Below are 16,099 nucleotides of genomic sequence, written 5' to 3'. Positions count from 1 at the left end.
CCTAGAGATCTTCCTGTATTTGTTTTCCAGTCTTTGATGGAGATGCACCGATGGCGTAAGACCCTCACCGAGGCCAGGATGCGCTAACCAGCTTCTGCTGACCGAAAATATGGAGTTAAAGGCGGGGACTTTGGCCTTGCCACCCGGCTTGATCACGTGGGTCAATGCAAAAAGACTATGTGGGACCCCCAAGTACATGGCTCCTGAGATCTTGGCCGAGAAGGGGCAAAGCATTGAGGTGGACGTCTAGTCAGTCGGCTGCCTCCTGTGAGTGGTATACGTGACCAGAGATTACTAAGCATTTGGCTCGCAAGGAAAGAGCAGTCCATAGTACGGGAGGAGGAAAATTACTGTCACTGCTCGCCGGTAGTACCAAGCGGCATGACTTCAAAGCTTAAGTGCTTCACCATTGGTAGGAGTGCAGGCCTACCGCAATAGCTGCCGTGGCTATCCCGTTTGTATTCTGAGTAGTTGTCAATAGCATCCTTTGGCGGACACATTTCAAGGGATATGCATCATGCAAGAAATGCTCATGCTGGGTAAAGCAGCATCTGGCCTCCACGAAAGCGACCCGTTTTTTCCTTCGTAGCTGAGTCATGGAACGAATTAAGGCTGTAAATAAAGCAATGCAAACCAGTGGTGTGCTTGGAATGGACAGAGCAGGGGCAGAGTCCTTTGAGCAACGTAAGCTCCCTGAGGAAGGCGCGTTCTCGTAACAAGATGGCTGAGGTGGACAACAGTGAGCAGATATTTTGTCTTGCAGTGTGTGAGCAGGAAAGGTGAAACGGGCATATTGCACTAGTTTGTTCCACTTCCCCTTTCATCTGTTCGGGCACAGCACCTGGCTCCCGACTTTAGACACTTTCGAGTGGAGCGCTGTGAAATAGGTCCTTCTGTTCAGCCAGTAAATGTGAGAGTCTCATTAAGAGAGTCTTTTCACAATCTGTTAAATGTGTCTGCAAATTAAAAACCTGTGCGAAGATGACAGCACGTTAAGAACCAAAAGTCATGTGCGTCTTTGTGTCTCTCCTCGTCCTGTCATCTTTGTGCAGCTTTATGATTCTTGAGTCTGTGAACTGACTTGCCCAACATGATTTCTTACTTTCTTTAAATGTCTTCATGAACCCCTAAACTGTCCACGGAGCACAGCATGCATAAGAAGGTTGGCACAGATGTTACTGTAGCCTCTTTCGTCGTCGCTTCTTTGGTTCCGCTTTTCACTCTGCGTTTCACAGCACTTGCTCCTCGCGTGCAGCACTTTTCTCCTCACATTCACCGCTGGGCTGGCCCCTGTGAGATATGGCCGCTTTTGTAAAGCAACATTCGTTGTCATTACAAATAGGCCGGAGTGATACGTTTGATTGGTAAGCCTCGTTTTCATAGGTTTAAATTGCTCGTAGGGAATCCTCCGTTTGAGAGCTCCACATTGAAGGAAACGTAGTCCCGCATGCAAAACAACTTGTTCCATATGGCGTCTTCGCTGAGCTCATTGGCAAGTTCCCTCATCCTGAGGATGCTTTGGGCAGGGCCAAAACGTAGACTGAGCATCGAGGACAACTTGCAGGACGACTTCCTGACCTGTGGTAAATATTTTTTAGTGTGGAGGGGATATTACTTAGGTGTTTAGTGCATTGAATATTTACATAGTAGTTGATGTCGCTGTAAAAACTCGAGATCTTCACTCTTTGTGTGTAATCAGGTTAGTTAAATTTGTGGATGTGCATTGTAAGTATGTAACATATTTGATGGTAATTAAATTACTGTAATTAGTATACTTTTCCAGTAATTGTAATTTAAGGGATTGCTTCTTGGTCTATTATTTCATAATGTAAGAAATTGCATTGCAACAGTATTTGTGCAGTAAAAGTAATTACATTGCATTATGAAAATGTACCTGTACTCTTTGTGTCACCAGAGTGTTGATCTCTCGTGCGTTCTGTTTGGCTCCTTGAAAGGATGATGCACGGCAAGAACAACGTAGGACTATGCCTCCTAGACCACTGGTATCCTCTGTTTTCTGGTCGCTGCCCACTGGTATTACGTGATAGCGTAAGGAGCTGGTTCTGCTGAAAAGCTGGCATCATCGGCTGTCATAGTGTAGCTTCATACACTTTCAGTTTCACTCATGAACTTCCTAGCGACCACTTTATCGAGTTCTTAGAGCTTCAACTAACATTCCTTGAGGATGGCCGTTTATGCTGGAGTCTTTCTCCTAGATTATGGGAGTTCTTACTTGACCGCTTAACCTCCTTTGGGGCCTATGCTGCGAACTCCGAGCTCCCGGTAGCGCTCACTACATGGTGCCGTCTTTACTAGGTTACTGAGGCTGTGTGAAGGACACAATCCAGGGAGCACACTTTGCCTGGGACCAAACGTTTCTTGGGGTGTCCCGGAAGACTTGCTGAGATGAACTGCGACGCGTCATTTGGCTTGGTACGGCGGTTGACGGGGCAAGATGGCGACAACATAGGACAGGAGGCAAAGGTGTGTATTTGTTGTCCTCTCGCTGCCTCCTGCCACGGCCAGTCCCCACCGAAGGAGAAAACATGCATTCCATATTTTCTACTAGAAGTTTTTCTACATGAGACCTCATAGTCTAGTTGTGGTATTTGTGCCTTTCTTTTTCTCATCCTTATTATAATAGGTTTCTTCTTGAGCACCAACTGGCCCAGATTTGGCCTCATCCATGAGGAAAGTTAGGCACATTTTTTTTTTCTAGGATTGCATTAATTTCAGCTCATGCACAACCATCCGCATGTGTAGCTTTTCCGTGTTTGTTTTATATTTGGCAGTCCTTGCATGTACTACAGCGATGGAAAGAAACACGAACAGGGCGGTGCCTACGCGCTCCGCTGTTTGAATTTCTTTTCATTGCGCTTTTATCTGGGTGGTAAGAAAAAGACGTTAGTCATCCTGCAATGTACCCTGGATGACTAGCATCTTTTTGCTAACATCAAAGTTAAAGCGTGAGGAAAAGAATTTCGAACAGTGGAGTGCCTAGGCTCCACTCTGTTCGCATTTCATTCCATTGCCCCTGTACATTGCAGACTCATGCAATAGCATAGCAGCCATTTGCACTATGCTGCTGCTACGTGTTAGCATCGGAAATGAGTAAGTCAGGTCAGTGCCGTTCTGGGAGCCGGCTTGCAACAGGTAGCTCTCCATCAAGAACATGGGGCCTTCTTACATTCTTAAAAAAAACTGAATGCATTAGGTGGTTGGCCCACCTCCAACTATTTCAAAGGACCCCCAAATTTTGGAAGTAGGCACACCACAGAAAATGAAATAATATTCATAATGTGGTACCCTCAAGGGCATCTGCAACATGCGGGGGTTGGTAGTTGTGACGCTACGGGTTCCTGAGCACCTGTGGGTAGGATCCACCCGCAGCTGGGGCTGTGCTCGGCTTAGCTGTCTCTGGGGAAAAGGGAATCCTAGTGGATCAGCAGATGAAGACTGTTTGGATCTTTAAGGCCCATCGGCTGCAGCAATACTCCACTTTGGCACCCGTTTCCCATTGATGGTACACCTGGAGTGAGCCGCCCGGGGGAAATCAGCCAGTTGCCATTTCCTATCCCCCTCTCTGCACTTTTTTTCTTTCCTGTGATTTTTCTTCGACCTGTCCTGTCATCTTAATACCTTCCCTGTTTCCTCCATTTACGGGCAGCGAGGGTTACCGCTGTGTGTATTGGTATACCTCGGCCCTTGTGCAGAGTTATAGTAGCCGCATAAGTTAATGTGTTTGACACATTCCCAGGTTGGGCTCCATGGTGGATGACCAGCTCGGCTGCTGAATAACAAGTACAGTCATATGGGTAACAGAAAAAAGCTCCTTCTGGTCGGCCCCTCAAAAGGGGTCAGACCGAAGTTAAGCAGATGACTACTCAAAAACCAGCAGATGTCTTTCCCAAGTTTCTTGTCATTCACTTCATGACTGATGAGCCGGTAGCAAACATGTCTGCTTTCGTCATCGCAAAGACCATCCGAAACTGCGTTGTGTCAGTCGCTGGTCGCCTTGATCGTTCACACCCGTTCCAACTGAACATGTTTATTCAAGGCAATTCTCGGATACTTGATCTCCATCACATGACGGTCCGGAGTCGCTCTCCTCCTGCTCCCCTCTTTCTCTGCCGCCCTCTCTCCAGTCCCGTCTCCGTTTTCACACGGCCGCTCAGGTCACGCGCGCGCGCTGATCCAGGTGGCCGTGGTTCTCACCTTCTAGCTCTCATGATATCGCCTAGCTGGCACTAGGCGTCCGGAGATAGTGGGAGACTCGAATGCTTACACGACCGGGCTCCCAAACATTGCGTCCTCGCAATGGCGTAGACCCTGTCGCTGCGGCGTATTATTCGGTAATATAATCTTTGAGCCACTTAGGCGGTTTCCTTAGGCGCGTTCGGCGATCTGAACAGTCTTCCGGTGCCTCTTCGAGTTCTCTTGAGCGCGATGAGTCGTGCGTGAACGATTCTTGTGCTTCTGGTAGTTCAGGCGATGGTGTCACCGCGCTTTCTTGCGCATGGTGGTGCTTCAGTTGTCTAGCTGTGGCAAGTCTGGTATCTTCGTAGCCGTTTTCTTCCCTAGCGATGGTAAACGTGTCTTTGTTTACATGAAAAATTCTGTATGGCCCGTCGTAGAGAGGTCCCAGCTTGGCATCTCTTGCTCCTTTTTGGTACCTTACTTCATCACCTATTTCGAAATTGGATAGGCGGTGTTTGCTGTCGTGCATCCGTTTCATTTTTCGTAGATAGGCCGTTAATGTGGCATCGGCTTGCGCATGTTTTGCTTCGATGTCGTCAGTTTGGTCCTGCGGGATGCTCATTTCGTTGTCCAGTTGCTTGCTTGGGACGTAGTTGAAAAGCAGTTCGAATGGAGAGAATTTTATTCCAAAGTGAGGTTGGTTGTTCACTTGAAATGTTGTTTCTCTCATGTATTTGCTCCAGTGGTCGATGTCGCCGTTCACGTTTTTTCGCAGTGCGGACAAGATTTTGCCGTTTGCTCTTTCGACAAGACCGTTTGTTTCCGGAGCGTAAGGTACTGTCAGGCCGTGCGTGATGCTCTTCTCGGCAAAGTATCTCTTTGCTGCTCTCGACGTGAAAACTTTGTCGTTGTCCGTTATCACGGTCTTCGGTGTTCCAAACGTGAGAACGATGTCTTCCTCGACAAAACGTAGTACATGTTCCGTTGATTTATCGGGTAGGGCACGTGTTACGATGAATCGCGTTGTCACGTCAACGGCGGTTATAAAATATTTGTTGGAGTCCTGGGAATTGATGGGTCCAACGTGGTCCATTGCGATGGTTTCGAATGGGTTGGAGGATGGCATACGGGGGTTTAGTGAACCAGCTTGCACTCCCGTCAGCGAGTTGAATCTTTGGCAGGTTTCGCATCCTCTCACGTAGTTTTCAACTTCGTTCTTCATGTTTTCCCAGAAGTAGCGTCGCTGTATTTTAGACAGTGTCCGAGTAACATCGCCATGACCATCGTTGTCGTGGTAGGATTGGAGTACATCTTGTTTCAGCGATTCGGGTATTATAATGCGATGAATCTCCTTTTCTCCGTTATTCGTCACGTGTACGAGTCTATCGTTGACAAGCTTGTACTGTGACTTGCTTGCCTGTGGCTGCTGCGTTTGCTGAATGAGTGATGCAAGTTTCGGATCGGTTCGTTGCGCTTTGTTCAGTCGATCATCCTCGGCTATGAGAATGAAAACTCCGTGCACGTCTTCAGGCGTTCTTGATAAGGTGTCGGCCACTACGTTTGTCTTTCCTGATGTATGGCGGATGCTGAAGTTGTAAGACATCAGGTCAAGCACGATGCGTGCAAAACGTCTGTTCGGATTTTTCTTTGACATAATGTGCGATACAGCCCATTTGTCAGTGTAGATGTCGAAGTGCTCGAGTCCTTGTAAGTAATGGTGAAACTTGTCGGTAACGGCCCAATGCACTGCGATTGCTTCAAGCTCTGTTGAGTGCTTGTGCTTATCCGATTCCGGCACTTTCTTGCTTGCATATTCGATTATGCGTGTTTCGTTTCCATGTTTTTGGGACAAGACTGCACCAAATGCCGTGTATGAAGCGTCGACATGCACTTCGGTTGGAAGCGATGGGTCAAAGGTAGCTAGTATGGGTGCTCTGATCAAACATTCCTTAAGTTTGTCCATGGCTTCTTGACATTCAGTATTCCACGTTATCAATGAGTCCTTTTTCGTTAGTTCTGTCAGGGGTTTGGCGATCTTCGCATAGTCCTTTATATACTTTCGGTAATGCGATGTCAGCCCGAGGAAAGATCGTACTTCGGTTTTTGTGTTCGGTTTGCCATATCTTGATATAGCTGCGGTTCTTCCCGGATCGATTGTTACTCCCTCGCGAGATATTATCGCACCAAGAAAAGGGATGGACTGCACTGTGAATAGGCATTTTTTGAAGTCTGCTCTGAGTCCTAAGTTCTGTAGAGTTTTCAAAAAGCACTTGACTCACCGTCTTGATGTGCTGTTCCGACGTGTCCGTAAAGATACAGATGTCGTCCATGTAGACGATGACTTGGCTTTTGTCGATCAGCGGCTTCAGACCTTCGTTCATTACGCTCTGCATTGTTGAGGGTGCCGTGCATAGTCCAAAGAGCATACGAGTCGGTTCATAGTGACCATCTTCTGTCACAAATGCGGCTTTTTTTCGGTCTTCCTCACGAAGCGGAGTGTTCAGAAAGGCCTTTTTCACGTCAATTTTTGTGAAGTACCGCGATCCAGAAATTTTGCGGACTGCTGCGTCCACTTTCGGCATCGGGTATGCGTGTTTGAGAATTTTTGCATTCAGGAAGCGATAGTCTACACACAGTTGTTTAGGAGTTGATTCGTGATGAGGTTGATCAACCACGATGACGGGTGATGCATAAGGCGATTTCGATGAACATATGATCCCTATGTCCAGCCATTCTTGCGTTTGTTGCCGTATGAACTTTTTGTTGATTTCACTGGCGGTGTACGGCTGCATGCGAATGGGTTTGTCGTCAGAGAGCTCGATTGTGTGTTCCACGTGAGTGCACAGTCCGAGGTCATTCTCAGGGTTTGTGAACACTTCAGTGTTGTCAAGTAGAATGGCTTGAAACCTGCCTGTTTCATCTGTGGTGAAGTCTTCAGGTTTCACTTGCGTGATGAGCTGAACGATTTCTTCACTGGATGGAAGTTCTTTGCTGCTGCTTACAGTTTTGACGTCCGTGACTGCTCCGCATGTCGTTGATATCGGGTATTTGCAGGTGTCATTAGTCGCTTCGGAGTTTTTGACAGTTTTGTTATCGGTCGGTGTTGTATTTGTCCCTTTCGTCCGATTTGGCGGTAGCTTCTGCGTAACGACGTTTTCTTCTGCTTCCTTCACTATCGTCTTTGGAATCTATTCCAAGCTGTGAATGCCGTTTGCGCATCGTTCAGTGTAGTCATATGGTACGCACTCGCGCCAATCGGTTCCCACAATTGCGTTGTAGGGTAGGTCTTTTACGACTTTGACCTCGATTGTTGCTGAGGTTTTCCCGATCGTGATGCGTGCTTGCGTGACGCCTACTGGTATGTCGGATGTTCCGAAAGGTCCCTTGAGCAGAATGTCTTTTTCTGGTGCCACTTCGAGGTTGTGCTGTGTGGCAAATGCGTGAGACACTAAGGAGACTGTTGAACCAGTGTCCCAGAGTGCTGACGTTTCGATCTCGTTGATTTTTGCCGGTAGAATTAGTTTTCCTGGTGATTCTCCTTTGACAATGCAGTTGGTGTGCTCTTCGCTTGCTCTTGCCTCTCTGCGGCGCGCTGCAGACTTCTTTTGCTCTTCGGTCCTCGTGTCTGGTTGGGGGCAATCTTTGGCTCGATGTCCCTTCGTTCTGCATCTTGCGCAGGAGTCTGGCGGTAGACGTTGGGTCTTCGGGTACATTGTGCTCGGGGCTTCCACCGAATTTTCTTCAGGGAATTTTGAAGTCTTGGGGGAGGCTTGGTGTTTGGAGGTATCCTGCGATAGTCCAGCATCTCGTCAATCAAGTTGTTGAACGTAGTGCAAGAACTCACTTATGGGTCCGCGGCGGAGATCGTGGAAGGCAGCGAGCATGGGCTTCGCACTGTCTTGTCGCACTCCCTGAATGAACCAGTCAACCACATCGTCGTCGGAAAGACCATATGTGCCACGTTTGATGCGTTGGAGCCGGGCGTACATGTAGTCGGTCATGCTTTCGTTTTCTTGTTGCACTCTTGCGTCAACTGAGGCAACCCATTGGCAGAAGAGTAGTGGTTTGTCAAACTCATCTTTTTGCGCTGATACCCAGGTTGTCCAGTCGTTGTACTGGTTTCCTGTGGTTTGATGCCATGATGATGCGCGCCCTCGGAGTCGTGATATTCCTGCATTCAAGGTTGCTGCATCGGTCCACGAGCAACGATCTCGCATCGATTCCACTGATGTCTTCCAATCTTGAAAGTTTTCTCTTTCAGTACCGGAGTAAGTCGGTAGCGTTCCTGTCAAATCAGGCGTTGTTATTTGCAGCGCCGTGCTTTCGTTCACCAGGTTAGATGATGTCATTTGCCGTTCCAGGAGTCGAGCCATCATCTGCAACGTAGTGTTGAGCACAGCGAGCTCCGTCGTTGCACTTATAGTTCCGGATTGTATCGTTGTTTCTGTACGAGGTGCGTCTGGCGTTGTCGACAGTCCGATTTCGGATGGATTTCTAAGCGGCGTTTGCATTTCGAAAATACCCAGGGTCCGAGGTTGTGTTGTCTGCAACTCCCGTGTGCCGTTTCCAGCTTCGTCCGGTATCGGCGTAGAGATTCTGGGGTTCGAAGCGTTCTCCCCGCCGGTCGCCATTGCTGGTGCACTTGCAGCTTTTCTTTCACTTGCTCGGAGTTCAGTATAACGTTTTCGGCTGCCGTTGTTCCGCTTGAAGGTTCGCTAAATCATCCTCGTGGCCATGTCAGTCGCTGGTCGCCTTGATCGATCACACCCGTTCCAACTGAACACGTTTATTCAAGGCAATTCTCGGATACTTGATCTCCATCACATGACGGTCCGGAGTCGCTCTCCTCCTGGTCCCCTCTTTCTCTGCCGCCCTCTCTCCAGTCCCGTCTCCGTTTTCACACGGCCGCTCAGGTCGCGCGCGCGCTGATCCAGGTGGCCGTGGTTCTCACCTTCTAGCTCTCTCGTGATATCGCCTAGCTGGCGCTAGGCGTCCGGAGATAGTGGGAGACTCACTTACAGTTGGCAAAAATTACGAACTGAAGAAACAGAGAACTGGTGACCTTTCTTGGAAACTGACACGAAAGATGAAAGCAGGAAACTGCTATTCCTGATGGTGAATTAGATGTGCAGGTGACTGCTCTCTGCACCCTTAACTAAAGAAGGGCGTCACTTCCAAGCAGCGGGAACTGTTGCAAAGTACTCATGCAGAAACACAAGAAGAACTCACTTAGCAAGGTTTAATATCAGCCCATGGAATTACTATGAGAAGGAACAGCCCAGAGGTAAAGACAAAGCATATTGTCCTAACATTTAATAGCACAACTGTACCAGTCTCCACCCATGCAGCATATTTACATTGCAAAGTGCGGCCCTATACAGTGCAGTCCACTTATAACAATATCGAAAAATCCAGAAAAATGATCATTATAACTGATCATCGCTATATCTGGACTGCCATAAAAGTGGCTGCCAAACATACCTTTGTAGCTCTTGACTCAAGTTTTACACTTGCGCTGAAGAACAGTAATTGCAGAACGTACAATTTGAGAAACAACACGTTTATTTGTCACGTTTAACGAGCACCTCAAGCGTTAGGTGTGCTAAAGTAAGTTGAGATGGGCACTTGCTTGCATGGCAGTTGCAGTTTCACTACTCCAGTGGGCATTGCATCCAGCTGCTGTGCGTACATGGGTGGCAACCCTTTCGCGTGCATTATTCGATCTTACACAGCGGACTTTGCATAGTCATCGGTGTCGAAGGTGGGCCAATGTCAATTTCGTCGTCGCTGTCGTAACTGCCGTCGCACAACGCCGCACTCTGTCGTGATGACACATTCTCGGAGATCGTCTCGTCGGTGACCTCCTCACAGAACATAGCACTATCTGCGCTTAAGAACTCCTCCATGGACGTACCATTTCTTTCGTCGACATTTGCGGCATGCTCCCAGAGCCCAGCAATGTTCGTAGCTTCCACTGTGTCCGTTTCCACGTCAGGGAGGTTTTGTCCTAGCGCAAAAAGCTCGCCTTCTTGAAGCACTTTCTTATGGTGGAGGCCTTAACCCCGTACCACGCGCCGTAAATGAAGCGCACGGCCTTCAGCAGGCTGATCTTCAAGTCCGCAGCCTTCCCTGACGTGCCAGTTGCTAAAATTAGCCACTCCAGCACGCGCCGCCGATACAAAGCTTTGAAATTGGCGATCATGCCTGCATCCAATGGCTGCAGGCCTGCTGTAGTATTGGGCAGCAGGAACATCTGCTCAATTGATGTTAGCTTCGGCAGTTGTCCAGCAACACAACCCTTTCCGTCCTTGCCCCTAACGCGCAGCCCCTAGAGTTAAACTTGCGCAGCCATTCTGCAAGAAGGTCATGAGTCATCCAGGCCTTCTTATTGCTGTGATAGCAAACCGGGATGTACTCGTTTTTGAAGCATGTCAGCTTCTTTGATCGTCCTATCACGAAGGGCTTGAGGCGATTACTCCCATCCATGTTTGCACGCAACAACACAGTAACCCTCAGTTTGGAATGCTTCCCACCGGGGCATGGATCACCTTTGAGTGCGTGGGTCTTGGACGGAAGGATTTAAAAAAAAAGTTCTGTTTCATCACAGTTATAGATCTCTTTTCGTGTAGTGCTCTAACACTGTGGGCAGTTTCGTTTGCAGCCACTCTTCCTTCACCCTCGCATCCAATGACGTCGCTTCCCCCACCACGTTTTTGTAGACGATGCTGTGCCAGTCTTCAAATCGCTGAATCCAGCCTCCATCGGGTTCAAGGTTCTCTTTCCCCAGAAGACAAGCGAACTGCTTCGCCTTTGCAGCCAGTATTGGCCCACTGATGGGCACATTCTGCACATGGGTAGAAAGGAACCACTGGTTCAATGCCTCTTCAATGTCAGCATACAAAGGGTCCCTAACCTTTTCTGGTGATCGGCATGACCGCTGGCTCAAGCCTTCATGATCGCATTTTCAAAATCGTCGATATTGTCAACTGCATGAGCCCATACTTCTTGATGAGCGCACTCACTTTGAAGCCACTCTAAGAGTCCTCCAAAATTTGTTGCTTAGTCTCCAGCGTCACAGCTTTGCGCTTAGTCGACGCCATCGTCGACAGGCGGACAGCACTGGTCTGACTGCCTCAGCCCTTCTGCTTCCGCGCTTGTTCTCATACAGGTGCGCGAGGGGCACCATCGCTTTGTTTTTTTCCCCTCTCTCTTTCGTACTGTGCTCCTTCCGTCCTCCTTCTGAGCAACTGGCACCGTCTTACAGCGCTTACATCAACTAGCAATGCTCGCTCTCCATGACTTTCATAATCGGTGCACACGGGAAAAATGGCAGCGGGTATGCCAAACTCACTTATCCGAAGTTTTTTCCCCATCTCGACATCGTTCAAGGGAACTTTGCACCGCGAATGTCACTCTCAGCATGAAAAACAATGTCCAGAAGGCAAAATTCTGATCGTTGTATCCGATGTTCGGTCACGAACATGTCATTATGTTTTTTTTCTATAGCCTCAATGCATAATAAGTTGGTGCCCACATATCATTATGACCGATATATCGTTATATGTGGTATCGTTATAAGTGGACTGCACTGTATACCAAATCCAAGGCGATGCTTTAAATGCCAGCGTTTTGGACACTGCTCCCTGGCATGCCGGGCAAGCCCACGCATGTCACGTGCGCGGCAAATCAGCATGCAGAGGAGATGAGCGCACACTGAGATATGTCAACTGCAATGGCGCGCACGGTGAGGGCTCCAGGTGGTGCCCAATCTGGAAGCGAGAAAAAGAAATCAGTTTGAAGACGAAAGAAAACATCATACCCTTAGGCTAGAAAGTGATTCACCTTCCAAGAGAAAGGCAGCTTTGCGAAGCGGGGACCACAACAGCTTTCATTTTCGGTTGGCACACAGGTCGAGCTGCTAGACCCAGCATCAACACCCAGGTCCCCATCTCGTTCAGAGAATCCCACAGGCTTAAAAATTTCACAGGAAGATCATGTGATTTCCGTCGGAGGCCCTCTTTCGTAGCTATCGGCAGCGGCCTCCTCGGTGACAGGCACCCAGAACAGCCTTGCCGAACTGGATCTGTTCCCCAAACCCGCTAAGCAGGCAACTGCTGTTCCAATGTACTCTGGTTCTGGAGCGGTGCCTGGTACAGCTGCAGCATCGAAAACGAGGCACATGAAGGCCATGGGGCATCACGACCCTGAGTCATCCTCAAAGTCTACCCTGAAGAATATGCAGGTCATAGTAAGCCTTCCGGCATCTTTGCTGCCGAAGGACTGCTGCCTTTCTGGCAGTCGTGGTAGCAGAGGACACCAACCTAACACTACGCCCGGCGAGGTAATAGTGATATAATACTTGCTTTATGTTATGTTTTGCGTATCCTGTTCATCTTCATATATTTACTTGTGACTACAACCTGTTTTATACGTAAATATGGCCATTTTATTAGTACAGAGGAACTGTAGAGGCTTAAGACATAGCTATGACGATATCTGCACATTACTAGAAGAACACAACCCACACTCATGTCTTCAGGAAGCATTGTTTAACAACACTCTTAACAATATAATCTAACATTACAACTTTTTTGTAAGGACAACTGTGCGGCGCTGGTGGTAGTGTGAGCATCGAGCAAACTCGGGCACCATAGTCAGGCAGCTGAGCTTGAACACACTTGTAAAGCCATCGCAGTAAGGCTCAACACAAATGTCTAATAATACGCGCTGCAGGGCTAGTTGGTGATGCATTTTCTTTTTTTGAAATTAAACAGTGCTAAATATTAGATTAATGTGCAGAAAGACATGAAAGCACCGGCGCTGTCATGTCTTTCTATGTATTCGTCTAAATATGTAGGGCTGTTTAATTTCAAGTGTCTAACTATTGTGGTTTCTCTTTATATCCCATCATGTAGTTTTTCTTTGGTTAATGACCCTGATAGACTTGGTAAGAGAGGGAGACTTTAATGAATAAAGCAGAAGTTTGCCTCAGTTAACTGCCTATGCCCTTCCTCATCCTTGGAGACAAGAATGCTCATCACCCAATGTGGGGCACTGATAAAACAAACTTACAGTGGAATATGATCAAACAGCTGCTAAACAGATTGAATATTGTCGGCTCGAACAATGGTGGCATAAACGCTGCAAATAGAACTTACTCCTGCATAGATCTATTTTTTGCTTCACATGGATTTAATTAAAAAATTCAGGGGGCACTTTGACTGTATAAAGTGCGTAGAGGCGAAAGCGTTTTCCGCACCACTTTGCCCAAGTGACATTGGTGATGTCACCACTGGATGACGTCACACATAATTGATGATGAAGTAATGACAGATTACTAATTAATGACTAATTACTGATTAATCACTCGACACTAATTGACTGCTAATTAATGACGCTTAAGCTTCACCTTTAGGAGTGGAACGCGACAGCGTGCTGTAGCGCTGCCAGGCAGTCCACTGAATGCCACTATCCGTTAGGCGCAATGCCTTGCCCTTTGAACGCAATGCTTTTTGAGGAAAGGAAATGGCGCTGTAATTCTCAGTCATCTCGGTGAACACCTTAACTGCACCGTACAGGAAGGGAGGAACTGGCAGTGAAAGAAGAAAGGGGGGCCGTAATGAAGAAAATGAAAATTGTATTTGAGGAAAGGAAATTACGCAGTAACTGTCTCACATATCTCGGTGGACACCCGTCAAAACGCGGACACATCTGTCGACACGGCTGCCGACACAGCTGCCGACACGGACGGAGACACGGCTGCTGACACGGATTGCTAACGACAGCATGAGGCATGAAAGGCTTTCGCCTTAAAATTCTTTTGTAGTGATTGTTTGCCCATCCTCCTACAAACTGGAACTCCAGGCCAAACTCCTTGCGTTAGACCGCGATGAAAACTATGCAAAGCCAAATGGTACCTTTTTAAAGAATATGCTTTAATATTACATGATTATTTGGAAAATATGACTGTAGATGAAGAAAATACTATAATGACCAAAGTAATCATCGATGCAGCTTCAGGATCGATCTCCCGTTTCAATGGGAATCTTTTGAGACATCCAAAGCCGTGGTGGAACGAAGACTGCTGCCAGAGCAGGAAGGCGCTAAATAAGGCACGGCAGATTTTTAGGCATTACCCAATTGGTGTTAGTAATCTCATAACATTAAAAAAACTACAGCCAAAGGGCTCTATGTTCGGCGAAAGGCAAAGGATGGGTCTCGGCAAAATTTTTTTTCTGGTGTAAATTTTCAGACTCCAGATAAATTAGTTTGGGAAAAATTATGCTAGGTGGGTGGCGAAATTATGGCAATTCCTCTTTTTGATGCAAGTAATGCTGGGAGTACGTCCCTTAAAGAACAGGCTGATAATTTGGGTGACCATTTTTATGAAGCATCGAGCTCTGCAGGATACACGGACAAGTTTTTGAAACATAAAAAGAACGCTGAACACAAACTTTCACGCTCAAGCACTAACGATGAGTACAACAGTAAGTTTGCACTGTATGAACTAGAACTTGTACTAGCTAACTGTAAAGCTACCGCCGTTGGCCCAGACGAAATTCATTGCAGCATGCTGCAAAATCTGCCTCTTCCTTTCCTTGAATTGTTACTCTCCTTATTGTACCACATTTGGAAGGAAAGCAAATTGCCTAAAAACTTTAAAACAGCAGTAGTGATCTCGTTTCTTAAGCTGTGAAAAGATAGATGCCAAGCTGACAGCTGTTGTACAATAACCCTGACCAGTTGTCTCTGCAAAACATTTGAGTGTCTCCTCAATACTCGATTAGTATGCGTGTTAGAAATGAACCAGAACATAGATCAATTTCAGTGCTGATTCCGACGTCATTGATCTACAGTTGACCTGTTGTTGCATCATGAAAGACAATTAAGGGAGGCTCATGCAAATCTCCAATACTGTGTTTTGATTTTTTTTACATAGGAAAAGCATATGACACAACCTGGAGGTATGGAATCCTGCAGGGCCTTGTCAACAGTGGAATTGGCGGGAACATGCTTCACTGTAATGCAGACTTTCTTTCGTGCCATACTTTTAGAGTCAGACTGGGAAGCGTGCTTTCTGACTATTTTCGTTCAAGAAAATGGAGTATTCCAAGGCAGCGTGCTGTGTTGCTCTTTTCCCTCAAAATAAATCCGGTAACTGATATCATCCCACCCAGTGTGCAGTACTCGTTGGACGTAGATGATTGACAATTAAGCTTCACATCATGTAACTTCGCTATCTGCGAATGACACGTACAAATATTGAGTGCCTTACAAATTGGGTTAATCAAAACGGGTTTAGGTTCTCTCGTGAAAAAATAATTTCTGTTTGTTTTTCATGCAAGCGAGACCTACTTTGGCAATCATCCCTTAACATCAGTGGGAAACCCATCCCTGTGAAATTAGAACAGAGGTTTCTCAGTTTGCTCTTCCATACAAAACTGACATTTGGGCCGCACATTAAACAGCGGAAGCACCGTGCAGAGAAAGCAACAAACATGCTAAAAATTCTGTTCCACAAGACATGGGGTGCAGACAGAGTTTGCTTATTGCAGCTATACCGGTCGCTGATTCGCTCAGTGAAGGACTATGGTTGTACTCTGTATAGTTCAGCCCTACCATCCACTTTGAAGGCCCTAGACCTGGTTAATCATTCTGGATTAAGGATTGATTTGGGTACATGCTGAAATTCACCTATTCCAACCCTGTATGTGGAATGCCATGATCCATCCTTGCAATCAGGAAGAATACGCACAGAAAGTATTTTCTTTGTTGGATCGCTCCAATAAAGTCAAACTTTATTTTTCTTTCTTGAGGTGAAAATGGTGTGACGGGTAAAAGCCGCATAATTGCGGCTTGACAAAGCACAGCCCCCCGTATGTACAGTTCGGTAGTAGTTCTA

The 16,099-nt window shown here is 47.1% G+C and overlaps 1 long non-coding RNA gene across 9 annotated transcripts in view; it reads left to right on the top strand.

The window, feature by feature from the left end:
- The window catches only part of LOC149355466 (uncharacterized), a 52,693-nt gene that overhangs the window by 30,896 nt on the left and 5,698 nt on the right, over positions 1–16,099 (top strand). For 5 of the 9 annotated variants that reach the window (XR_016291517.1, XR_016291512.1, XR_016291514.1 and 2 more), the window contains one exon: positions 2,317–2,484. The exons of the other annotated variants lie outside the window; for them this stretch is intronic. This is a non-coding gene — a long non-coding RNA (uncharacterized LOC149355466). The remainder of the gene's footprint in view (positions 1–2,316; positions 2,485–16,099) is intronic. 9 annotated transcript variants of the gene reach the window in all.

Source organism: Amblyomma mixtum, chromosome 3, assembly GCF_055824585.1.
Source record: "Amblyomma mixtum isolate Tamu chromosome 3, ASM5582458v1, whole genome shotgun sequence".
Classification (NCBI taxonomy): domain Eukaryota; kingdom Metazoa; phylum Arthropoda; class Arachnida; order Ixodida; family Ixodidae; genus Amblyomma; species Amblyomma mixtum.
The sequence above is the reverse complement of the archived record's forward strand: the minus strand, read 5'-3'. Positions and strand labels throughout refer to the sequence as shown.